The sequence below is a fragment of the Schistocerca americana genome, chromosome 3 (genome assembly GCF_021461395.2).
Source record: "Schistocerca americana isolate TAMUIC-IGC-003095 chromosome 3, iqSchAmer2.1, whole genome shotgun sequence".
NCBI classification, from domain to species: Eukaryota; Metazoa; Arthropoda; class Insecta; order Orthoptera; family Acrididae; genus Schistocerca; species Schistocerca americana.
In genome coordinates, this window is record NC_060121.1 from 965,489,453 (window position 1) to 965,516,156 (window position 26,704).

A 26,704-nucleotide genomic window follows, 5' to 3' on the forward strand; every position below is an offset into this window, starting at 1 on the left:
CCCTTCCTGGGACAATGAATTCACGGTGTTCTTATTTCAATTTCCAGGAGTGTACATCACATTAAACACCGTCATTAGAACATATGAATAGTAAGTTGAAGGAGTAACGAACAAGATTACCTCTTTACTGGGACGGTCACTGGGAAGCAAAAATGAACAAGAAAAGGAAAAAAAGCTTGAAATGGAAAATAAAAGATTATGACATAAAGTTCCGAGAAAGACCAGTGCCGTAAACGAACATTATGCAGTCAGAATTTTTCTGAGCAAATAAAATAATTACAATTTCTAAATTGTTTGAACTCTACGGAAATTATTTTGGGACCCAGATTTCTGTGTTCGCAAAAAATGTTAATTGCATTATTTATTACCACCCTTCTTTCTTGATTCTACCTCAGACCACAGTGAAACACGACCGAAGGAGATGGAGCAGGACTGAAGCACCTGACTCGTATTTTTATAACGGTACAGTTACATACGTTTATTGCTCCTTACTAAAATATTAAATTTCAGTGTACATCTAGCATAATGAATATCAATCTGTTAATGAGTAGTGGAAGGGGAAAGACAAATGGGAAAAAATTTTATTAATAATTTTGAAAAAAAAAATTGCTTCATGTAATCTGCAAAGAAGGTCTGAGCCATTGGCGGTGACGTGGAACAATGATTTAAGAGACATGGCATCCACAACCGTTTTCACGAAGAAAGGAAGACAATTTGGATCTTGTAAAAGTCAGTTGTCATATTGTATTCATTCTGGAGTGAGGGATTTATAATTGGATTTATCACTGATATTTTTCAAAGCCTGTTAGAAACTTATTTCTGTGAGGTGCAGTGTCTGTATTTTTTTTTTTTTTCAGTGGACAATGGTTCAATTCACAGATTAAAACTGTATGAAAGCGTACACTCTGTTTTTGGTAGTTTGGCGCGTACAGTTATAGTCCACTGAGTGAAGCAGAGACAAATGTTTGTTCCTTCTATTTTCATCTTGTGTTCATTTGTTCATGAGAGGTATCCTTAGTGGCGGCGGAATATTTACAACACAGTCTAATGTAACTAAAATTCTGTAGGTCATTTTTATTTTAGACCTGTCATTGCGGTGGCTCAGAAGGCCGCAGTTGTAAAACAATCATACTGTATTTATCGCCCATTCCAAGGTTGGAAACCGCTACCATTCGTCAGGAGGAAGGGTGAGGAACCCGTGTGGCGTCGCTAGATGAAATATAACAGGATTAAATGTTACTTAATTTTTTTCCTCTAAATACACTCCTGGAAATGGAAAAAAGAACACATTGACACCGGTGTGTCAGACCCACCATACTTGCTCCGGACACTGCGAGAGGGCTGTACAAGCAATGATCACACGCACGGCACAGCGGACGCACCAGGAACCGCGGTGTTGGCCGTCGAATGGCGCTAGCTGCGCAGCATTTGTGCACCGCCGCCGTCAGTGTCAGCCAGTTTGCCGTGGCATACGGAGCTCCATCGCAGTCTTTAACACTGGTAGCATGCCGCGACAGCGTGGACGTGAACCGTATGTGCAGTTGACGGACTTTGAGCGAGGGCGTATAGTGGGCATGCGGGAGGCCGGGTGGACGTACCGCCGAATTGCTCAACACGTGGGGCGTGAGGTCTCCACAGTACATCGATGTTGTCGCCAGTGGTCGGCGGAAGGTGCACGTGCCCGTCGACCTGGGACCGGACCGCAGCGACGCACGGATGCACGCCAAGACCGTAGGATCCTACGCAGTGCCCTAGGGGACCGCACCGCCACTTCCCAGAAAATTACGGACACTGTTGCTCCTGGGGTATCGGCGAGGACCATTCGCAACCGTCTCCATGAAGCTGGGCTACGGTCCCGCACACCGTTAGGCCGTCTTCCGCTCACGCCCCAACATCGTGCAGCCCGCCTCCAGTGGTGTCGCGACAGGCGTGAATGGAGGGACGAATGGAGACGTGTCGTCTTCAGCGATGAGAGTCGCTTCTGCCTTGGTGCCAATGATGGTCGTATGCGTGTTTGGCGCCGTGCAGGTGAGCGCCACAATCAGGACTCCATACGACCGAGGCACACAGGGCCAACACCCGGCATCATGACGTGGGGAGCGATCTCCTACACTGGCCGTACACCACTGGTGATCGTCGAGGGGACACTGAATAGTGCACGGTACATCAAAACCGTCATCGAACCCATCGTTCTACCATTCCTAGACCGGCAAGGGAACTTGCTATTCCAACAGGACAATGCACGTCCGCATGTATCCCGTGCCACCCAACGTGCACTAGAAGGTGTAAGTCAACTACCCTGGCCAGCAAGATCTCCGGATCTGTCCCCCATTGAGCATGTTTGGGACTGGATGAAGCGTCGTCTCACGTGGTCTGCACGTCCAGCACGAACGCTGGTCCAACTGAGGCGCCAGGTGGAAATGGCATGGCAAGCCGTTCCACAGGACTACATCCAGCATCTCTACGATCGTCTCCATGGGAGAATAGCAGCCTGCATTGCTGCGAAAGGTGGATATACACTGTACTAGTGCCGACATTGTGCATGCTTTGTTGCCTGTGTCTATGTGCCTGTGGTTCTGTCAGTGTGATCATGTGATGTATCTGACCCCAGGAATGTGTCAATAAAGTTTCCCCTTCCTGGGACAATGAATTCACGGTGTTCTTATTTCAATTTCCAGGAGTGTACATGTCGTAGGCGAATCGTCTGCAGCAGCTGGTGGTATTAGCAAGTCAGTGAGGAATCTGCTGGTAGCCATTTGTCAGATGAGGCCACCGTACCTCACTGTATCAGCCTTGTGCTCATGCCAGTGCCTTCTGGGGTAAGTTGTTGCCATCCATGGTGTGGAAGGCGCGCCCAGTCGGAAGCTCTGCTCAGAGATAGTGATAACCATCGCACATGTGTATGGTGTGACTCACACGCCTTTCTCGGAGTACTCTGCCCCTCCCACGTCAATGTCCATGTAGTCCAATGTCGAATGCTATGATGTCGCGTTGGATGCTGATCCTGGCTCACGAATTTGGCTGGCTGCCTGACCCAAGCAAAGCTGCAGTTTAGAGCATTTTGTGTCTACATCTACATTTATACTCCGCAAGCCACCCAACGGTGTGTGGCGGAGGGCACTTTACGTGCCACTGTCATTACCTCCCTTTCCTGTTCCAGTCGCGTATGGTTCGCGGGAAGAACGCCTGTCTGAAAGCCTCTGTGCGCGCTCTAATCTCTCTAATTTTACATTCGTGATCTCCTCGGGAGGTATAAGTAGGGGGAAGCAATATATTCGATACCTCATCCAGAAACGCACCCTCTCGAAACCTGGCGAGCAAGCTACACCGCGATGCAGAGCGCCTCTCTTGCAGAGTCTGCCACTTGAGTTTATTAAACATCTCCGTAACGATATCACGGTTACCAAATAACCCTGTGACGAAACGTGTCGCTCTTCTTTGGATCTTCTCTATCTCCTCCGTCAGGAGGAGCAATACTCAAGTATAGGTCGAACGAGTGTTTTGTAAGCCACCTCCTTTGTTGACGGACTACATTTTCTAAGCACTCTCCCAATGAATCTCAACCTGGTACCCGCCTTACCAACAATTAATTTTATATGATCATTCCACTTTAAATCGTTCCGCACGCATACTCCCAGATATTTTACAGAAGTAACTGCTACCAGTGTTTGTACCGCTATCATATAATCATACAATAAAGGATCCTTCTTTCTATGTATTCGCAATACATTACATTTGTCTATGTTAAGGGTCAGTTGCCACTCCCTGCACCAAGTGCCTATCCGCTGCAGATCTTCCTGCATTTCGCTACAATTTTCTAATGCTGCAACTTCTCTGTATACTACAGCATCATCCGCGAAAAGCCGTATGGAACTTCCGACACTACCTACTAGGTCATTTATATATATTGTGAAAAGCAATGGTCCTCTAACACTCCCCTGTGGCACGCCAGAGGTTACTTTAACGTCTGTAGACGTCTCTCCATTGATAACAACATGCTGTGTTCTGTTTGCTAAAAACTCTTCAATCCAGCCACACAGCTGGTCTGATATTCCGTAGGCTCTTACTTTGTTTATCAGGCGACAGTGCGGAACTGTATCGAACGCCTTCCGGAAGTCAAGAAAAATAGCATCTACCTGGGAGCCTGTATCTAATATTTTCTGGGTCTCATGAACAAATAAAGCGCTATTGGTAGTCCCCTGCACTACCATCAGTGGCAGTTGGTACTGGAGACTGGAGTCTGTCATCGATGGCTGCAGTTGGTGGTCATCTCATAAGACAGCAGGAGTCTGCCTGGTACTGGAACAATCTCATAATCAACATGATACAGAACAGTTATCATAGAATCGAGTGCGAACGACATGAATGCCATCGATCCTGCAAACGACATGAATGCCATCGATCCTGCTGATCAATCGACTCTAGCCTTGTGAGGTATTCATAGCACTGAGGACAGGCTGTGCCTTCTGACTTCATTCATCATGACTGACCCAGTCCTGTTCTTTAAGATTTGTCAGTGGTTCTCCCTTCTGCTACATTTGCTTGACCAATTTGCGTCATGTCATATCTGTATGTCAAACTCCTGAAGAGTGTTGTTGCGTCTTCCCTAGCGCTTGTTACGTAATGTCACAAGAGTAATGGAGACATTATGATCTACACTCGTCTAATCCTTTTCCGCTGACCTCGCTCGTACTCACCCACAGAAGTGTTTATGTCGCACTCTGGTGACTGACTACTGCTGTCGAAATAATTATACCTGGTAGGTGGCTCGTGCTAATACTTCTGTGTGCTTGAACTATGCCGTTCTGTTCAGAATTAGAAATTTCACTGTCTGGTTCACTTACGTTCTTAATGTGTAACAATATGCTTATGTGAAACAGTAGCGTTTGGGGTTGGAGGCAATTTTAAATACCTTTTAATAAATTCGAGCATCATTTTAATAAAGCAAGAAACCACATTTGGAAGGAGCAGATTTCTTATCCCTGTTAGGCAACTTCATTACGATACGGGTGGTTTTCATAGATCATGCAGGGTAAATGTTTGGATGGTTATTTCAATATGCTCCATCCCCAACCTCTCTGTATTTTCTTGTCACTCTTCCGTGACTCTTGACCACTTCGTCAAAAGTACGTTATGGTTCAAATGGCTCTGAGCACTATGGGACTTAGCTTCTGAGGTCATCAGTCCCCTAGAACAGAACTACGTAAACCTAACTAACGTAAGGACATCACACACATCCATGCCCGAGGCAGGATTCGAACCTGCGACCGTAGCAGTTGCGGGGTTTCAAACTGAAGCGCCTAGAACCGCTCGGCCACACCGGCCGGCGCTCTGTTCCGCAAATCCCCCTAAATCACAGAACCGCTTTTAATCGAACTTGGTACACATATCCCTTACTATCAGGCAACAATCGCTATGTAGATAAGAACCACGTACACTCTTTGACATAAAACTCGACCGGCGGCCGGCCGCTTCAGAGGCTAAGTCCGCGCCGATCGTGACATGGGACAATAAAACTGGCCAACTCGCTAATTCTCTAAGTCCGGTTATCTGCACAATCTGGCAACGCTGCAGACTGCGGCGCTTCCTGGAGGAAAACTTGTCTCATGATAGAGAAACGCTAGGCTGATTACGCCTGTGGTCTAGCGGTAGCGTGCGTTGATTCTGTTCTCAATGTCAGTAGATCGAGAGCAGCTGGCATAAAATATTTTTATAGCCTCTTCTGTCTCAAAGCTGAAGACGTGAATGTAATGGTAGCGCAGATTCAATCTATTTCGCTTTCTGACACACCGATATCAAAATTTTATCCAGTAACGATTTTGCGGCAGATCTCCTGCAGACTGTCCTCCTCTGGACGCCGTATGCGGCAAAGCTCCGAGATCCATTTGCTGGCTACTGGCAGCGGCCGTGGCGACAGCAGCGGCGCTGGGCTCCCCCGTTCTTTATCGAAAGCGCCTGCTCCCGCTCATCGCTTTTGATGATTTAAAACGCTTTATTATTAAATGTTGCTCCACAGAAAATTTCTACGATTTCCATTCACGCTCAAAAGCAACGGAGACAGACGCCCTGATTAGTAGGCGGGTATTATATTACATTAATCGGCAAGAGCTGAGTATGGCCCGAAATTAATTTTATAGACTGGGACGAAATTAAACCACCTCGCTACATTCGATGAATTTATAAATGCTTCATACCTCGTTTCTTTTCCTTTCAAACTCAATTATTTGTGCAACTTTTGGTCAATGTTCGGATGTTTTCGTCAAGCCGGGGTGAGCGTCTGTGGTGTCAAGTGTATTACAGTTCTTGTTTCATTCCTTATGGTAACTCTATGCGATAAACTGTGTGAATACCTTGCAATGCATGCTCTGTAGCAGTGCAGGAACACTGCACATTTGGAGTTCCATGTATGGGTTCATGAAGTATTTAATGTTGATCGAAAGTGATAGTTAAGGTCATGAGAATTAGACCAGAAAAATTTGTCGTTTTGGAGGTTTCAGAGAACGGAAAGGAATTGCTAACGCCGGTGTTAGAAAACGTCTACAGTTAAATGCTATTGCAAAAATTTAGAAGAGGGGAACTATATTAATCAACATGTGCCCTTCATAAACAACCTTCTGACATGTTAGACCTATATGACGAACAAAACTCAAATTGGCATTTGCAAAACAGACATCCATGAAATTATCTTAATTTACTAAGTCGAATCGGACGAAGATTGATGTTTAAAGGCATTCTTCAGATTTCGTATAAAGAATTTTTACTAGCCGTTTGCAACTCCATTAATTAAAAAGGAAACTAAAAGGTTGTAGTCAGCGGCTTCCACCGAGAATGGAACTGCTATGTCATACGGTACGACCACCGCAACGCACAAGGGAACCTCTTTTTTTTTAATTTTGCTTTTTTTCTTTTACTTTTTTTGACGATTACCCCTTTTTTCTCTCGTATTTTAAAGCCCCTTAGAAAAATGGCAATAAAAAAAGAAACTAAGTGCCACCGCCACTTTTCATCCTATAACAAAAGAAAAAAGTCTGGTCCACTTCAGGCGTTGGCTCCTGACTAAACCTACCCCAAGAACTGCCTATATACTAGGGGAAATATGGGAATTCAAGGTTAGGGCTATCATTACAAACAAAACAAAATCTTCCTTTTTCTGAATTTTATTTTTATTTTTATTTTATTTTTTTTTTGTTTATTTTTGTTGTCTAATTGATCAGACGCCTTCTGCGCCCCGCTGGTAATATGTTGAGTCACGTCTTCTCGAAATTGGTGTGTTCCGTTCAGTAGTTCAGAAATGTTCATTGGTTCAAAATGGAAACCTCCTTCACTCTTGGCTTAACACATTCCAGCTGCGAGGCGGGTCGTGGAAAGCACTCCCAAGGAAGTTCGAGAAATATTGTCTGTATTTTGGTGGCGGACAACGACATAATGACGGTCGTTGAGGTATGTCCAAAAATCGAGTACAGAGTCTACAGTTTGTCCAAATAGGTAGTGAATGGCATGTCCGCGAATCCAATTCACAGCATTGGTCTTTGTCCGAGGAAAATAGTCACGTCCCGGAACTAATAATGAGAGGGGAGTATTTCGATTCAGAATGTCCCGCGTTAGAAAAGCCACAATATGACTAATAACCTCTGAGCTAACGACACACTGGCGACCACAGACGGACTATAGTCACTGCGATGTTGCCTGAGCCTCAAAACGCAACCTTAAAACACACAAACAGGTGTTACTTATGTGAAGAACGCCGTTCTTGGAGTCCAGAAATTAATTATGCTTTCTAAGTGTCTCATCTTACAGTGGATTCTATCGTACGAGTCTTCGATATGGAAAACGAATGGCACGTGAATTTAGCGAGGTAACGCCGGCCTACACCCGGATGTAAATGCACTATCAGAGTGTTGACAAATACTTGCTACGACGCTGCCATTTCTCGGTTCTCTTACGAGGCAGCTCTTCAGCGAAATGCTTGCCGTGATTCTCCGATACGGTCCTTCAGAGTGGAGACGCGCGCGCACATTTGGTTTTTATCCGGCGTTCTCCCCTGATGGTTTCTGACGTCGCCTTGTGGGCTATGTCTACATTTGAGACATTCAATTATCATTAATCCAGAATGATACAAGTTTCAGCTTCCGGCGTGGAAGAAGGCTGTTGACGCCGACATTATATCATTTCAACGTAGGGAAAGCAAAATGGGTCATTCAATGCTTCTCATTCAACATAAAGCATGTGAGATAATTTTCCGTAACGTTCATAATCATCTAAAAATACAAACGAAGTAAAAATACATCTGAAGCTTATTCGAATTGAATATAATGTAAGATACCAAACGCTTTGCACCTCGATATCGAATTTGTCCACGTGCAATCTTTCGCAGCATACAAAAAGAATGTCACGATTACCACGAGAATGAAGAAATATGTTGGTACGGATGGAAGCAAGGAGAGACGCAGTCAACAAATATTAGATTCCTCATGGCATTCATTTCATTTGAAGAGTTAAAGCGGGATATTACTTTCGTTAACACGAAAGATATGCCGCACATATTGATAACGACGAAGTCTGCGTCTTCATACGTTTCCTCCATGAAATCTGTATGCTCTCTTATATACTAAGTAGCCTGATCATTGTTTCAGTAATGTTACCCCCTTTGTTTGATCTCGTAACGATGAACAGATTCCAAATGCATGTCTCTGCATGAAAGGAGCTGTTCGAACCCTTCCTGGGTTGCTTTTTGTGTTTTATTGCTTGGAATTCCTGAAGCAGACCACTGTGCCTTCTCCCCTTGTGGGTTAGGTCTCAAAACTAAACCGGTTTTTATCCAATGGCATAATTTATTCAGACAGCATCAGCACAAGACTGTCAAACAAAGCCTTCCATTTACAGTTACAACACTCTAACCAGCACTGACCGAAGTGTAATCCACGGTCATGGTCCGAAATTAGCAGCTGTCTGCTACTGTGGCAAAGTCCGTACTACACTTTCGATTCCGCAGCACCATTTTATCTGGTAACACTGTGTAGTTGCAGAGTTGTGCCAGCATGTCTGTCCTCACACTGTCAACTTTATGTATCTCACTTCTCCTGCAGCGTTGATCACGAGGAGCAGAAGTAAATGAGTGTATTCTGCATGACGTAACATTCAGTATTCCCTTCTTTCATAGCCACTCTTCATGTGCATCGATACCAAATAGGAATGTGAAAACTCTTGCGAGTGAGAGAATGACAATAACAATCGTAACAAGAACAATCAAATAATGAATGATGTTTATTCCAACGCAGAACGAGAATGGCTTTAAATATAAAAATCTATATCTATATCCATATCTACTGATCTTTGAGTTGGCACAATGCAAGTCGGTACTCCTCGCTAGTGTAATATAATGTGAACCAGCAACTACCCTCACCTTAGAACACGACTCAAGCAGGTCCCCAAGTAGGTACCAAGGCACTGCTGCATTCTGTTCCCTGACATTGCTCTGATGACGGTTAATGCAGATAGTTCCGATCATGAAATACAAAACGTATTGCAGGTTAGTTCCTAGGATAGTAACGTTAAATTTGCGTTGTAGACGGCACATGAACGTGACGACTACCCATATTACTCATCAATATAAAGAGACAATATTATGGGAATTTAGCAGGAGTACTCAACATGAATTCTGAAATTGGTTGACTGACCGCACAGGTGCTAAACGTCGTCAAGAGTATACGATGGCCTAATCGCATTAGGAATATGAAGATCGTCTTCGACAGCTCGCAACTTTCACATTGCTATCTCCACCCTACTCCAGACAGCCCTCGGTGGAGTTGCACTAAGTTGCCGTTGCAATGTAAGGCCTTCAAACCGACAACAGACCACATATTGAAAAATACAAGCGAGTTCTCTTGCAGCGTAAGCTTATTGTAACTAATCTAAAAATTATTGGACAGGAACATTGTCCTATTCAAAAAAAGCTGTCCAGCAGGTCCTCTAATCGCTCCTTGGTACAGTCGTTTGACTATTGAAAATGGTTCCAACAAGTCACCACTAGAAAACACTGCTCTGTACCGCAATAACTCAAGATGTAAAGTAATACCACGATACTACAGATATCAGGGAACACCTTACCACAGATAAGACTGTCCTTAAGGCTTGTAAGCTCACATTTATTACAATGAATGACATACCTGAAATGTTACCACTCTCATTATTACGTCAGTTTGGTAATGCACGTAGTAAGTTCGTCGTATTCATGATTTCCTCTTCAAAGTAACATACCGTACTTATTATTTAACACAAAATGACATTAAGAATTTAAGTTATTCACGAGCAGCTAGTTGAGAATATGTATGAACTTCAAATGACACGACGAACCGTCTTGTTCCGCATATGGATTCAAACCCAGCTCATGCAGACTAAGCAAAGATTTCGTTACTGACGGAAACTAACAGTCATTCCTGATTAAGCATACAGAGAGTGATATACCTCGATTTTAGACAGTATCAGTTAGCAAATAGCAACTTTAAATTGCATAACGCAAACATGTTTAACAGACGCGAATTCCTATCCATCATCTATTGTCCCTGTTAACGAACTACGAGAGATGTTAAATATTGCTTCTTCACAAAGCTTTGTGTTTGACACGGATTCCAACCCAGAACCTAATCGGATTGCTATCGAAGCACAGTCAAATGTGACATATCGGATTTTCGCGGCAGTAGCCAGATGTTTTAACTGAAATGACGAGACGAAACATTAATTTTTTCCTTCCCAGGACTCCTACCCGGCACCTATCGCTGTTATATTCTAGAGAAAACGAACGTTAAATATGGGTTTGTTGCGCCAGCAGTGATATGTGAGCATGTTTGAACTAGAAATAATATGACGAAGAGTTCAGCGCTCACTGGGAATAGAGCCCCACACATATCGTTGTTGACTACACACAAAGAGACGTCAGCTACCGAATTTTTCTCCACCCGCTGCTCAGAATAACATCTTGAACTTACAGTCATCTCGCAACTAGTTCTGTGTCCCACTGGCAGTCTAAAACGTCAGATATCGTTAGTGTTGACAACGAATGAAAATACATTAAAAATCAAAATTCTCATCCACCAGCAGATAGGTGTTCTCATGCTAGAGCTTGATAATACATAATTAAATCTTTAGTGCCGGGCCAGTATTCGATCCCATTCACTCGTAATATGTGGCGATGTTAAAGAATCTGCAGTTTTGAACAAACAACAAATTGTAGCCGAGCTGTATTGTCACGAAGGGATCAAATTCCGCGTTAAGGGCGGTCTGAGTTGCATTCCCAGTTAAGAACCAATGTTATCGACATACAGAAGCTCAGATAAAAGATGGAATAAGTGTCCTGTGACCATACATAGCGTTTGTTTCGTCACTTGAAATAAATAACTAGTATAAGAAAGGTTACTGGTGATAGAGTTTCTACATGTCGCCACTCCAGACTTTATTGTGGTTCATCCTACCGTCTACTTGGTAGAGAAGGAAAATCATCTTTAATGTGAATTTTCAGACCACACTGCCATTACATCTTCTTCACTTGGTGTAGCCAGGAGAGAATGGACTCTGTCTCTCCCTATCTAAAATCATTGACGGAAGTGGGAATCCAACCCAGACCATAGGTATAACAACCTTCCATCCGTCCAACAGACCTCGAAATCCTCTTCTCTCATTTTTCTATCGTAACGCCGTTGCGCCACACTGGATGAGAATTCTGACACACAGGCGTCCTGTAGTAATTTGCACCATGTTCAGTAAATTCATTTACTTGGTTGACCGAATCACCATGAACTAGCTGCCTTGGCTACCTTGTGCATACATTCCACTCTATATTTTGTAATCACCGAAATAAAATCACGTAACTGCCACCTACACAGAATTGCCAACAGTGTAGGATGCAGAAGTTTAAATAGGAAGTGTTCCTTTCCACTTCAGCTATTCTATTGAGCTATCTGTTTGTAGAAAACGTCGTTCAGTAAAAAAAAAAAAAAAAAAAAGAAAAGCTGTAACTGTTTGTCTCTCAGAAGTCAAGACCTGGCCATATGCATAATCTCACAGTGCTGTGGAATCAAGAAGTTCTGGAGGAATAGTTGTCGAGCTCTGGAGCTGTTGTAGCTACGTGTCAGCTAGTAGCGTAGATAAGATGTCGCGAGTTCGAATACATTCAGTGCTACATTTTTTAAAACGCAATTCTGCTGTCTGCTGAAGTTGTCAATCTAATGGAACTTTGAACATACTTCCCTTCACTTCTCAACCCAAAGTAGTCGCATGTGGAAAAAGGGCTAACTACTGTGACATTTTGTTCTGCTCAGGTTTAACAGACAGCAGGCAGCAGATGCATCTCGAAGATGTGTAGGGAGAGCGCATCGTGCCATAATATGTCAGAAAAGTATTTTCTACATTAGCTGTCGTGTGGTAGTGAGATTTCATTCTTCTTCAAACTTTGTTTGACAGCTTTAACTCAGATCAAGTTTTCTACATTCATGTAATCAATAAACTGCACGTGCATAGTCATACGGTCATAGATAACATCAGAGAATTCGCATATACCGTTGATGATAAATTTCTCTCTCATGTTTACTATTGTTTTAACAACACTAAAGGAAACCTTACGAAAATTGTGCACTGTATTATAAGAAATGAAATAAAACTAACCACGATAACCTTACGACGAAAGTATGTTTCAATAAAACCGAGTAACTGTACACAAATGTGCCTCTATCGACACGAATTAGTAAAATACTACTCACTTAGATTTTGATTGGGTCTGTGTTTCATTGGTATGCTGTGTCGAACTCAAGAGGTATGCAAATGTGGCATTTCATAAATATAGTTACGTATTCCTAGAAACCCAAAATTCGCTTGTCAGCAGCGGAAAGAGGCGTTACCTGTTGTGCAGCATTGTAAGGTTTTCAACATTGCACTATGAGCCGAAAGTATTTTCTTGCCATTTCCTTATTGATGTTTGATCCGACTCCCTGTAGCTCTTTCACAGAAGGGATAAAAACGTTGCAGTCAGTGAGACTGGAACTGCAAACCATAACAGACGCTTTTCCACGGGTTCCGATTAGGTTCTGGGTTGGAATCCGTGTCAAACACAAAGCTTTGTGAAGAAGCAATATTTAACATCTCTCGTAGTTCGTTAACAGGGACAATAGATGATGGATAGGAATTCGCGTCTGTTAAACATGTTTGCGTTATGCAATTTAAAGTTGCTATTTGCTAACTGATACTGTCTAAAATCGAGGTATATCACTCTCTGTATGCTTAATCAGGAATGACTGTTAGTTTCCGTCAGTAACGAAATCTTTGCTTAGTCTGCATGAGCTGGGTTTGAATCCATATGCGGAACAAGACGGTTCGTCGTGTCATTTGAAGTTCATACATATTCTCAACTAGCTGCTCGTGAATAACTTAAATTTTTAATGTCATTTTGTGTTAAATAATAAGTACGGTATGTTACTTTGAAGAGGAAATCATGAATACGACGAACTTACTACGTGCATTACCAATCTGACGTAATAATGAGAGTGGTAACATTTCAGGTATGTCATTTATTGTGATAAATGTGAGCTTACAAGCCTTAAGGACAGTCTTATCTGTGGTAAGGTGTTCCCTGATATCTGTAGTATCGTGGTATTACTTTACATCTTGAGTTATTGCGGTACAGAGCAGTGTTTTCTAGTGGTGACTTGTTGGAACCATTTTCAATAGTCAAACGACTGTACCAAGGAGCGATTAGAGGACCTGCTGGACAGCTTTTTTTGAATAGGACAATGTTCCTGTCCAATAATTTTTAGATTAGTTACAATAAGCTTACGCTGCAAGAGAACTCGCTTGTATTTTTCAATATGTGGTCTGTTGTCGGTTTGAAGGCCTTACATTGCAACGGCAACTTAGTGCAACTCCACCGAGGGCTGTCTGGAGTAGGGTGGAGATAGCAATGTGAAAGTTGCGAGCTGTCGAAGACGATCTTCATATTCCTAATGCGATTAGGCCATCGTATACTCTTGACGACGTTTAGCACCTGTGCGGTCAGTCAACCAATTTCAGAATTCATGTTGAGTAATCCTGCTAAATTCCCATAATATTGTCTCTTTATATTGATGAGTAATATGGGTAGTCGTCACGTTCATGTGCCGTCTACAACGCAAATTTAACGTTACTATCCTAGGAACTAACCTGCAATACGTTTTGTATTTCATGATCGGAACTACCTGCATTAACCGTCATCAGAGCAATGTCAGGGAACAGAATGCAGCAGTGCCTTGGTACCTACTTGGGGACCTGCTTGAGTCGTGTTCTAAGGTGAGGGTAGTTGCTGGTTCACATTATATTACACTAGCGAGGAGTACCGACTTGCATTGTGCCAACTCAAAGATCAGTAGATATGGATATAGATATAGATTTTTATATTTAAAGCCATTCTCGTTCTGCGTTGGAATAAACATCATTCATTATTTGATTGTTCTTGTTACGATTGTTATTGTCATTCTCTCACTCGCAAGAGTTTTCACATTCCTATTTGGTATCGATGCACATGAAGAGTGGCTATGAAAGAAGGGAATACTGAATGTTACGTCATGCAGAATACACTCATTTACTTCTGCTCCTCGTGATCAACGCTGCAGGAGAAGTGAGATACATAAAGTTGACAGTGTGAGGACAGACATGCTGGCACAACTCTGCAACTACACAGTGTTACCAGATAAAATGGTGCTGCGGAATCGAAAGTGTAGTACGGACTTTGCCACAGTAGCAGACAGCTGCTAATTTCGGACCATGACCGTGGATTACACTTCGGTCAGTGCTGGTTAGAGTGTTGTAACTGTAAATGGAAGGCTTTGTTTGACAGTCTTGTGCTGATGCTGTCTGAATAAATTATGCCATTGGATAAAAACCGGTTTAGTTTTGAGACCTAACCCACAAGGGGAGAAGGCACAGTGGTCTGCTTCAGGAATTCCAAGCAATAAAACACAAAAAGCAACCCAGGAAGGGTTCGAACAGCTCCTTTCATGCAGAGACATGCATTTGGAATCTGTTCATCGTTACGAGATCAAACAAAGGGGGTAACATTACTGAAACAATGATCAGGCTACTTAGTATATAAGAGAGCATACAGATTTCATGGAGGAAACGTATGAAGACGCAGACTTCCTCGTTATCAATATGTGCGGCATATCTTTCGTGTTAACGAAAGTAATATCCCACTTTAACTCTTCAAATGAAATGAATGCCATGAGGAATCTAATATTTGTTGACTGCGTCTCTCCTTGCTTCCATCCGTACCAACATATTTCTTCATTCTCGTGGTAATCGTGACATTCTTTTTGTATGCTGCGAAAGATTGCACGTGGACAAATTCGATATCGAGGTGCAAAGCGTTTGGTATCTTACATTATATTCAATTCGAATAAGCTTCAGATGTATTTTTACTTCGTTTGTATTTTTAGATGATTATGAACGTTACGGAAAATTATCTCACATGCTTTATGTTGAATGAGAAGCATTGAATGACCCATTTTGCTTTCCCTACGTTGAAATGATATAATGTCGGCGTCAACAGCCTTCTTCCACGCCGGAAGCTGAAACTTGTATCATTCTGGATTAATGATAATTGAATGTCTCAAATGTAGACATAGCCCACAAGGCGACGTCAGAAACCATCAGGGGAGAACGCCGGATAAAAACCAAATGTGCGCGCGCGTCTCCACTCTGAAGGACCGTATCGGAGAATCACGGCAAGCATTTCGCTGAAGAGCTGCCTCGTAAGAGAACCGAGAAATGGCAGCGTCGTAGCAAGTATTTGTCAACACTCTGATAGTGCATTTACTTCCGGGTGTAGGCCGGCGTTGCCTCGCTAAATTCACGTGCCATTCGTTTTCCATATCGAAGACTCGTACGATAGAATCCACTGTAAGATGAGACACTTAGAAAGTATAATTAATTTCTGGACTCCAAGAACGGCGTTCTTCACATAAGTAACACCTGTTTGTGTGTTTTAAGGTTGCGTTTTGAGGCTCAGGCAACATCGCAGTGACTATAGTCCGTCTGTGGTCGCCAGTGTGTCGTTAGCTCAGAGGTTATTAGACATATTGTGGCTTTTCTAACGCGGGACATTCTGAATCGGAATTCTCCCCTTCCATTATTAGTTCCGGGACGTGACTATTTTCCTCGGACAAAGACCAATGCTGTGAATTGGATTCACGGACATGCCATTCACTACCTATTTGGACAAACTGTAGACTCTGTACTCGATTTTTGAATGGCTCTGAGCACTATGGGACTTAACAGCTGTGGTCATCAGTCTCCTAGACCTTAGAACTACTTAAACCTAACTAACCTAAGGACATCACACACATCTATGCCCGAGGCAGGATTCGAACCTGCGACCGTAGCAGTCGCACGGTTCCGGACTGCGCGCCTAGAACCGCGAGACCACCGCGGCCGGCTACTCGATTTTTGGACATACCTCAACGACCGTCATTATGTCGTTGACCGCCACCAAAAATACAGACAATTTTTCTCGAACTTCCTTGGGAGTGCTTTCCACGACCCGCCTCGCATCTGGAATGTGTTAAGCCAAGAGTGAAGGAGGTTTCCATTTTGAACCAATGAACATTTCTGAACTACTGAACGGAACACACCAATTTCAACTCAACATATTACCAGTGGGGCGCAGAAGGCGTCTGATCAATTAGACAACAAAAATAAACAAAACAAAAATCAAAATAAAAATAAAATTCAGAAAAAGGAAGATCTTGTTTTGTTTGTAATGATAGCCCTAACCTTGAATTCCCATATTTCCCCTAGTATATAGGCAGCTCTTGGGGTAGTTTTAGTCAGGAGCCAACGCCTGAAGTGGACCAGACTTTTTTTTTTTGTTATAGGATGAAAAGTGGCGGTCGCACTTAGTTTCTTTTGTTATTGCCATTTTCCTAAGGGGCTTTAAAATAAGAGAGAAAAAAAGGGGTAATCGTCAAAAAAAGTAAAAGAAAAAAAGAAAAATTAAAAAAGAAGAGGTTCCCTTGTGCGTTGCGGTGGTCGTACTGTATGACATAGCAGTTCCAATCTCGGTGGAAGCCGCTGACTACAACCTTTTATTTTCCATTTTCATTAATGGAGTTGCAAACGGCTAGTAAAAATTCTTTATACGAAATCTGAAGAATGCCTTTAAACATCAATCTTCGTCCCATTCGACTTAGTAAATTAAGTTAATGTCATGTATGTCTGCTTTGCAAATGCCAAGGTGCTTCACTGTAAAATAGATCCTGAAAAGATTCAAAGCGACTGTCAACGATATAAATTTGAGTTTTGTTCGTCATATAGGTCTAACATGTCAGAAGGTTGTTTATGAAGTGTACGTGTTGATTAATATAGTTCCCCTCTTCAAAATTTTTGCAATAGCATTTAACTGTAGACGTTTTCTAACACCGGCGTTAGCAATTGCTTTCCGTTCTCTGAAACCTACAAAACGACAAATTTTTCTGGTCTAAATCTCATGACCTTAACTATCACTTCCGATCAACATTAAATACTTCATGAACCCATACATGGAACTCCAAATGTGCAGTGTTCCTGCACTGCTACAGAGCATGCATTGCAAGGTATTCACACAGTTTATCGCATAGAGTTACCAAAAGGAATGAAACAAGAACTGTAATACACTTTACACCACAGACGCTCACCCCGGCTTGACGAAAACATCCGAACATTGACCAAAAGTTGCACAAATAGTTGAGTTTGAAAGGAAAAGAAACGAGGTATGAAGCATTTATAAATTCATCGAATGTAGCGAGGTGGTTTAATTTCGTCCCAGTCTATAAAATTAATTTCGGGCCATACCCAGCTCTTGCCGATTAATGTAATATAACACCCGCCTACTAATAAGGGCGTCTGTCTCCGTTGCTTTTGAGCGTGAATGGAAATCGTGGAAATTTTCTGTGGAGCAACATTTAATAATAAAGCGTTTTAAATCATCAAAAGCGATGAGCGGGAGCAGGCGCTTTCGATAAAGAACGGGGGAGCCCAACGCCGCTGCTGTCGCCACGGCCGCTGCCAGTAGCCAGCAAATGGATCCCGGAGCTTTGCCGCATACGGCGTCCAGAGGAGGACAGTCTGCAGGAAATCTGCCGCAAAATCGTTACTGGATAAAATTTTGATATTGGTGTGTCAGAAAGCGAAATAGATTGAATCTGCGCTACCATTACATTCACGTTTTCAGCATTCAGACAGAAGAGGCTATAAAAATATTTTATGCCAGCTGCTCTCGATCCACTGACATTACGAACAGAAACAACGCACGCTACCGCTAGACCACAGGCCTAATCAGCCTAGTGTTTCTCTATCATGGAACAAGTTTTCCTCCAGGAAGTGTCGCAGTCTGCAGTGTTGCCAGATTGTGCAGATAACCGGACTTAGAGAATTAGCGAGTTGGCCAGTTTTTTTGTCCCATGTCGCGATCGGCGTGGACTTAGCCTCTGAAGCGGCCGGCCGCCGGTCGAGTTTTATGTCAAAGAGTGTACCTACCATAGTTCAGATCTGGAAGATATGACGTTCAAATTTATTACCTCTTTGCTACTAACTCCATTAATCGTAGCTTCCAAGCTTTCTGAGTTAAGTAAGCATATAGGGTACTTTTATTTTGCATACCTTGTTCCTTAATTTGGGTTCCGTACTTACACATATGTTCATTATTCATATTTCCTGGTACGACTATTGCACTATTTCAAATGCGTTTGCACGAATGCATGAGAATGAATTTTTTTCCATATTATAATACAAGAACAGTTCATTTTTTGTTTTTGTTTCTTATAGCAAATTGGCGAAATCAATCCTAGGTAATGTGAAACGCGTACGTTTCATATGTTTTCATAACCAGCGATGGCGAGGCATGACAGAATCTCTGACCAGAGAGTTGTTTATCGTTGCTAGTCTGCGCTTGACTGCGCGAGAGTTCAGTTGCGAGTTGGACTCGGTCGGAGTTGTGTGTGAGGAGTCGGCAGGCGTCGACATGGGTCTCTTGTCACGATTCGGGACGAGGTATATTGTTAAATAAGGTAATGAAGCAGCATTGCGCTCAGCCAATAACATCTGTTAATTGTAATTAATTTGTTCAAGAAATGCCCCAATAATAATTTTGTTTTCAAAGCAATCGTTTTTAAGAAAAGAATCATGTCTTGTGACAGCCAGAGCGAGAGCACCAGCAGCAGCGAGTACTGTTTATATAAAGCGTTTCTTTTCCATTTTGTTTACGACCTTCCACTAAGGAAGGGATTCTATTTGTGTTTATCTGCTCTGCATAGTAACTAACAGTTCTTGATAAAACTTTACGTAGTTTTCGTGTTAGATTTCTTAGTGTTTTCTTGATCGTTTAGAACAGAAAGCGCCCTAAAACCGTCTTTTGTTTGTTTCGCGGCCGTTAGCCACTAGTCACTTGAATCAGCAGTTGTCTTGTGACAGCCAGAGCGAGAGCACCAGCAGCAGCGAGTACTGTTTATATAAAGCGTTTCTTTTGCATTTTGTTTACGACCTTCCACTAAGGAAGGGATTCTATTTGTGTTTATCTGCTCTGCATAGTAACTAACAGTTCTTGATAAAACTTTACGTAGTTTTCGTGTTAGATTTCTTAGTGTTTTCTTGGTCGTTTAGAACAGAAAGCGCCCTAAAACCGTCTTTTGTTTGTTTCGCGGCCGTTAGCCACTAGTCACTTGAATCAGCAGTTGTCTTGTGACAGCCAGAGCGAGAGCACCAGCAGCAGCGAGTACCGTTTGTATAAAACGTTTTTGTACTTATTTGCTGCGCTTAGCTTTTAAATAGTTTTTCTGGGAAAACCTAGCGTAGTTTTCGCGTCTCGTATTTCAGTGAGTGTTTCTTGATTATCAGAGTAGCTCATCAGAAGATTATCTTGGGAATTTGTCACCGTATAGAGTAGGGTAAACATAGTCATGTGTAGGGACTGTGGTTGTTGTGAGCGGACGCAAGGAGAATTGGCCACTCTTCGGGGGCAGGTGGAGGCTTTGTCTGTTACGCTCATCGAGCTCGAGGCGCAGGCGTCGGCTCGTAGTGGCGTTGGGGCAACTGTGGTGAGACCTATGTCTACTTCGGTGGCCTTGGAATCACATGGAACCCCTGATGTCGCTGCGTCTTCCGGCAGTGAGCATCTTACCGGTCAGCCATCACTCCAGGGTGAATGGCGGACAGTGGTGGGCTCGCGCGTGCCTGGCCGAAAGGCAAAGGTGGGATCTGGCCGCGTGGCAGCTGCCTTACCCCTTTCCAACAGGTACGGGGTGCTTCCTAGTGGTGATGACATCGTTTCCGAGCCACCACAGGATGCCTCGCCTGTTGGGCCAGTGGCCGATTCTCCGGCAAGGTCCCGACAGTCACAGAGGGCGGGCCTATTAGTTATAGGGAGCTCCAACGTTAGGCGGGTTATGGAGCCCCTCAGGAAAATAGCGGGTAGGTCGGGGAAGAATGCCAGTGTGCACTCGGTGTGCTTGCCGGGGGGTCTCGTCCGTAATGTGGAGGAGGCCCTTCCGGCAGCTATTGAACGCACTGGGTGTGACCGGCTGCAGATAGTAGCACATGTCGGAACGAATGACGCCTGCCGCTTGGGTTCTGAGGCCATCCTTGGTTCCTTCCGGCGGCTGGCTGATTTGGTGAAGACAACCAGCATCGCACGCGGAGTGCAAGCTGAGCTTAATATCTGCAGCATAGTGCCCAGAGTCGATCGCGGTCCTCTGGTTTGGAGCCGTGTGGAGGGTCTAAACCAGAGGCTCAGACGACTCTGCGACTATAATGGTTGCAAATTCATCGACCTCCGTTATTGGGTGGAGAACTGTAGGGCCCCCCTAGACAGGTCAGGCGTGCACTACACACCGGAAGCAGCTACTAGGGTAGCAGAGTACGTGTGGCGTGCACACGGGGGTTTTTTAGGTTAGAGGGACCCCCCCTTGGGCGAAACGATAAAATACCTGACGGCTTACCAGAGAGGACATTATCATCGTTGATAAAGAACGTCCGTCCTCAGAGACCAAAAACAGGAAAAGTTAACGTAATATTGGTAAACTGCAGGAGTATCCAGGGCAAGGTTCCTGAATTAGTATCTCTTATTGAAGGAAATAGTGCGCATATAGTATTAGGAACGGAAAGTTGGTTAAAACCGGAAGTGAGCAGTAACGAAATCCTAGACACAGAATGGAATATATACCGCAAGGATAGGATAAACGCCAATGGTGGAGGAGTATTTATAGCAGTAAAGAATTCAATAATATCCAGTGAAGTTATTAGCGAATGCGAATGTGAAATAATCTGGGTTAAGTTAAGTATCAAAGGTGGGTCAGATATGATAGTCGGATGCTTCTATAGACCACCTGCATCAGCAACCGTAGTAGTTGAGCGCCTCAGAGAGAACCTGCAGAACGTCGTGAAGAAGTTTCGTGATCATACTATTGTAATAGGGGGAGACTTCAATCTACCAGGTATAGAATGGGATAGTCACACAATCAGAACTGGAGCCAGGGACAGAGACTCTTGTGACATTATCCTGACTGCCTTGTCCGAGAATTACTTCGAGCAGATAGTTAGAGAACCAACTCGTGAAGCTAACGTTTTAGACCTCATAGCAACAAATAGACCGGAACTTTTCGACTCCGTGAATGTAGAAGAGGGTATCAGTGATCATAAGTCAGTGGTTGCATCAATGACTACAAGTGTAATAAGAAATGCCAAGAAAGGAAGGAAAATATATTTGCTTAACAAGAGTGATAGGGCACAAATCGCAGAATATCTGAGTGACCACCATCAAACGTTCATTTCTGAGGAAGAGGATGTGGAACAAAAATGGAAAAAATTCAGAAACATCGTCCAGTACGCCTTAGATAAGTTCGTACCGACTAAGGTCCAAAGCGAGGGGAAAGATCCACCGTGGTATAACAATCATGTACGAAAGGTACTACGGAAACAAAGAAAGCTTCATCATAGCTTTAAGAGTAGTCGAATCATAGCTGATAAGGAAAAGCTGAACGAAGCGAAAAAGAGCGTAAAGAGAGCAATGAGAGAAGCATTCAACGAATTCGAACATAAAACATTGGCAAACAATCTAAACAAGAACCCTAAAAAGTTTTGGTCATATGTAAAATCGGTAAGCGGATCTAAATCCCCTATTCAGTCACTCGTTGACCACGATGGCACCGAAACAGAGGACGACCGAAGAAAGGCAGAAATACTGAATTCAGTGTTCCGAAACTGTTTCACTGCGGAAAATCGTAACACGGTCCCTGACTTCAGCCGTCGCACGGACGCCAAAATGGAAAATATTGAAATAAACGATATCGGAATTGAAAAACAACTGCTATCACTTAGTAGCGGAAAAGCATCCGGACCAGACGAGATACCCTTAAGATTCTACAGTGATTATGCTAAAGAACGTGCCCCCTTTCTATCAGCAATTTATCGTAGATCGCTGGAAGAACGTAAAGTACCTAGCGACTGGAAGAAAGCGCAGGTCGTTCCCATTTTCAAGAAGGGTCATAAATCAGATGCGAATAATTATAGGCCTATTTCGCTTACGTCAATCTGTTGTAGAATAATGGAACATGTTTTGTGTTCTCGTATTATGACGTTCTTAGATAATACAAATCTCCTTCATCATAACCAACATGGATTCCGCAAACAGAGATCATGTGAAACTCAGCTCGCCCTATTTGCCCAAGAAATTCACAGTGCCGTAGACACTGGCGAGCAGATTGATGCCGTATTCCTGGACTTCAGGAAGGCATTTGATACGGTTCCGCACTTACGTTTAGTGAAAAAAATACGAGCTTACGGAATATCGGACCAGGTTTGTGATTGGATTCAGGATTTTCTAGAAGAAAGAACACAACATGTCATTCTTAACGGTTCAAAATCTGCAGATGTAGAGGTAATTTCGGGAGTACCGCAGGGAAGCGTGATAGGACCTTTATTGTTTACAATATACATAAATGACTTAGTTGACAACATCGGTAGCTCCGTGAGGCTATTTGCAGATGACACGGTTGTCTACAAGAAAGTAGCAACATCAGAAGACTCGTACGTACTCCAGGAGGACCTGCAGAGGATTAATGCATGGTGCGACAGCTGGCAGCTTTCCCTAAACGTAGATAAATGTAATATAATGCGCATACATAGGGGCAGAAATCCATTCCAGTACGATTATGTCATAGGTGGTAAATCATTGGAAGCGGTAACGACCGTAAAATACTTAGGAGTTACTATCCGGAGCGATCTGAAGTGGAATGATCACATAAAACAAATAGTGGGAAAAGCAGGCGCCAGGTTGAGATTCATAGGAAGAATTCTAAGAAAATGTGACTCATCGACGAAAGAAGTAGCTTACAAAACGCTTGTTCGTCCGATTCTTGAGTATTGCTCATCAGTATGGGACCCTTACCAGGTTGGATTAATAGAAGAGATAGACATGATCCAGCGAAAAGCAGCGCGATTCGTCATGGGGACATTTAGTCAGCGCGAGAGCGTTACGGAGATGCTGAACAAGCTCCAGTGGCGGACACTTCAAGAAAGGCGTTACGCAATACGGAGAGGTTTATTATCGAAATTACGAGAGAGCACATTCCGGGAAGAGATGGGCAACATATTACTACCGCCCACATATATCTCGCGTAATGATCACAACGAAAAGATCCGAGAAATTAGAGCAAATACGGAGACTTACAAGCAGTCGTTCTTCCCACGCACAATTCGTGAATGGAACAGGGAAGGGGGGATCAGATAGTGGTACAATAAGTACCCTCCGCCACACACCGTAAGGTGGCTCGCGGAGTATAGATGTAGATGTAGATTCCAATTGAAACAATATTTTCTATGCTTTTCCTCCCAGAATCGATTTATCAGATTAATAATTGCACAGGGCCTAAGGTCAGTGCAGCTGCCCTTATAAAATTTATCAGGTTCACCTTAACGTTCACTTTGTGGGGACTTGACATTTTTGCACTTTTTTATTATCATTGAGTTTTATTACTGCGGGAAGAAAACATTTGGCACTATTAGCAATTCTATTCAATTCTTTTCATTTTCATATTTTTACGAGAAGGTCACACTTAGTATGTCACTTGAATAATGAATGCATAAATACTATGCGCATAACTTCATTACTGTATTGAGATGACCAATGATTAATTAATAATGCTTTTTAACTGTGAAATGAATGCTACTGACTACTGTATTGAGATGACCAATGATTAATTAATAATGCTTCGTAACTGGGAAATGAATGATACTGATTACTGTATTGAGATGACCAATGATTAATTAATAATGCTTTGTAACTGTAAAATGAATGATACTGATTACTGTATTGAGATGAACAATGATTAACTAATAATGCTTTGTAACTGGGAAATGAATGATACTGATTACTGTATTGAGATGACCAATGATTAATTAATAATGCTTCGTAACTGGGAAATGAATGATACTGATTACTGTATTGAGATGACCAATGATTAATTAATAATGCTTTGTAACTGTGAAATGAATGATACTGATTACTGTATTGAGATGACCAACGATTAACTAATAATGCTTTGTAACTGTGAAATGAATGATACTGATTACTGTATTGAGATGATCAATGATTAATTAATAATGCTTTGTAACTGTGAAATGAATGATACTGATTACTGTATTGAGATGACCAATGATTAATTAAAAATGCTTCATAACTGGGAAATGAATGATACTGATTACTGTATTGAGATGACCAATGATTAATTAATAATGCTTTTTAACTGTGAAATGAATGATACTGATTACTGTATTGAGATGACCAATGATTAACTAATAATGCTTTGTAACTGGGAAATGAATGTTACTGATTACTGTATTGAGATGACCAATGATTAATTAATAATGCTTTGTAACTAGGAAATGAATGCTACTGATTACTGTATTGAGGTGACCAATGATTAATTAATAATGCTTTGTAACTGGGAAGTGAATGCTACTGATTACTGTATTGAGATGACCAATGATTAATTAATAATGCTTTGTAACTGGGAAATGAATGCTACTGATTACTGTATTGGGATGACCAATGATTAATTATCAACATTATTCTGTAATACTATGTTATTGACTACCTCCTGTTTTAAGTAATGACTTCTGCTGATTTGTAATTAGGCAACGAATTTCAATGTTCTCTGTAACACTAATGACTGCTGATGATTTGTAATTAGGGAATGATTGCCAATGTTCTCTGTAAAATGTTCTCTGTAAAACTAATGACTTCTGATGATTTGTAACTAGGCAATGAATTTCAATGTTCTCTGTAAAACTAATGACTTCTGATGATTTGTAATTAGGCAACGAATTTCAATGTTCTCTGTAAAACGAATGATTTCTGATGATTTGTAACTAGGCAATGAATTTCAATGTTCTCTGTAAAACGAATGACTTCTGATGATTTGTAATTAGGCAATGAATGCCAATGTTCTCTGTAAAACAATTTATGAACATTTTTCTGTAATACTACATACATGGTACAGAAATGTTCAATAACTGGGCACTGAATGCCAGCAACTACTAATGTAATTCCCAATGAAGACTAGTATGTGACTTAATGTCATTCACCTTCTGACCTAAGTGCCCTGAATTACTGCAATACCCATTTGTCCTGTATATCCTCTTGATCATGGAGCACTATATTTGGTTTTGCACTAATTCTTCGTTGGTGTACTTTACAAGAGCGTGGTGTTGACACGACATGCTGTCCACCACCGTGAGCGATGGAGATGTTATTATGGTCCCACTGTTTGGTGTACCTGATGTACTGCCAAAATGATAACATGGAATATTACTACGACATTTCAGTGTCTTGGGTACGCTGATAAATACTTCTGGGAAAATAACTTCAGATTGTCTCACTTGGTGTTGTACTTCTGTGGAAAGATATGGACTTTCAGTGCAGCTGCGTGCAACCTAAAGTGCTACAACCATGATGCAATCCTTCCCTTTCCTATCCTAATTCTTGTAACATAGTGAAAATCATTTTTTTTGCTAATATCATTTGTATTCATGGCTTATACATTTTTTTCGATATATATTCTGAATTTCAGTGCGTGTGCACTTTTGGCATTTTCTAACATGATTTCTAGTCATTGTATGTGCATTTTGATTTGCTGATATGTTCTGAACTACAGTGCATGTGCACTTATTTCACTTGTCAACATGAATTTTGCCATTACGTTTATTTGTTGTGAAAATGCTAAAGAGTTTTTCAGTGCATGTGCACTTATGTCATTTGTTAATATGTTTTATACTCACATTTTGTTATTGTCTAATAAGTTTTGTACTCGGTGCATGTGCACCACATTTACTTCATGTTCTACATCTGTATATTCTGTGATTCTAAACTTAATTAGTAAAAAAAAAAAATTTGTTGCTCATGGCAAGTCCAAATGACTCACCATCGCTGCCAAATGCTACTGATTACTGTATTGAGATGACCAATGATTTAATTAATAATGCTTTTTAACTGTGAAATGAATGCTACTGATTACTGTATTGAGATGACCAATGATTAATTAATAATGCTTCATAACTGGGAAATGAATGATACTGATTACTGTATTGAGATGACCAATGATTAACTAATAATGCTTTGTAACTGGGAAATGAATGATACTGATTACTGTATTGAGAT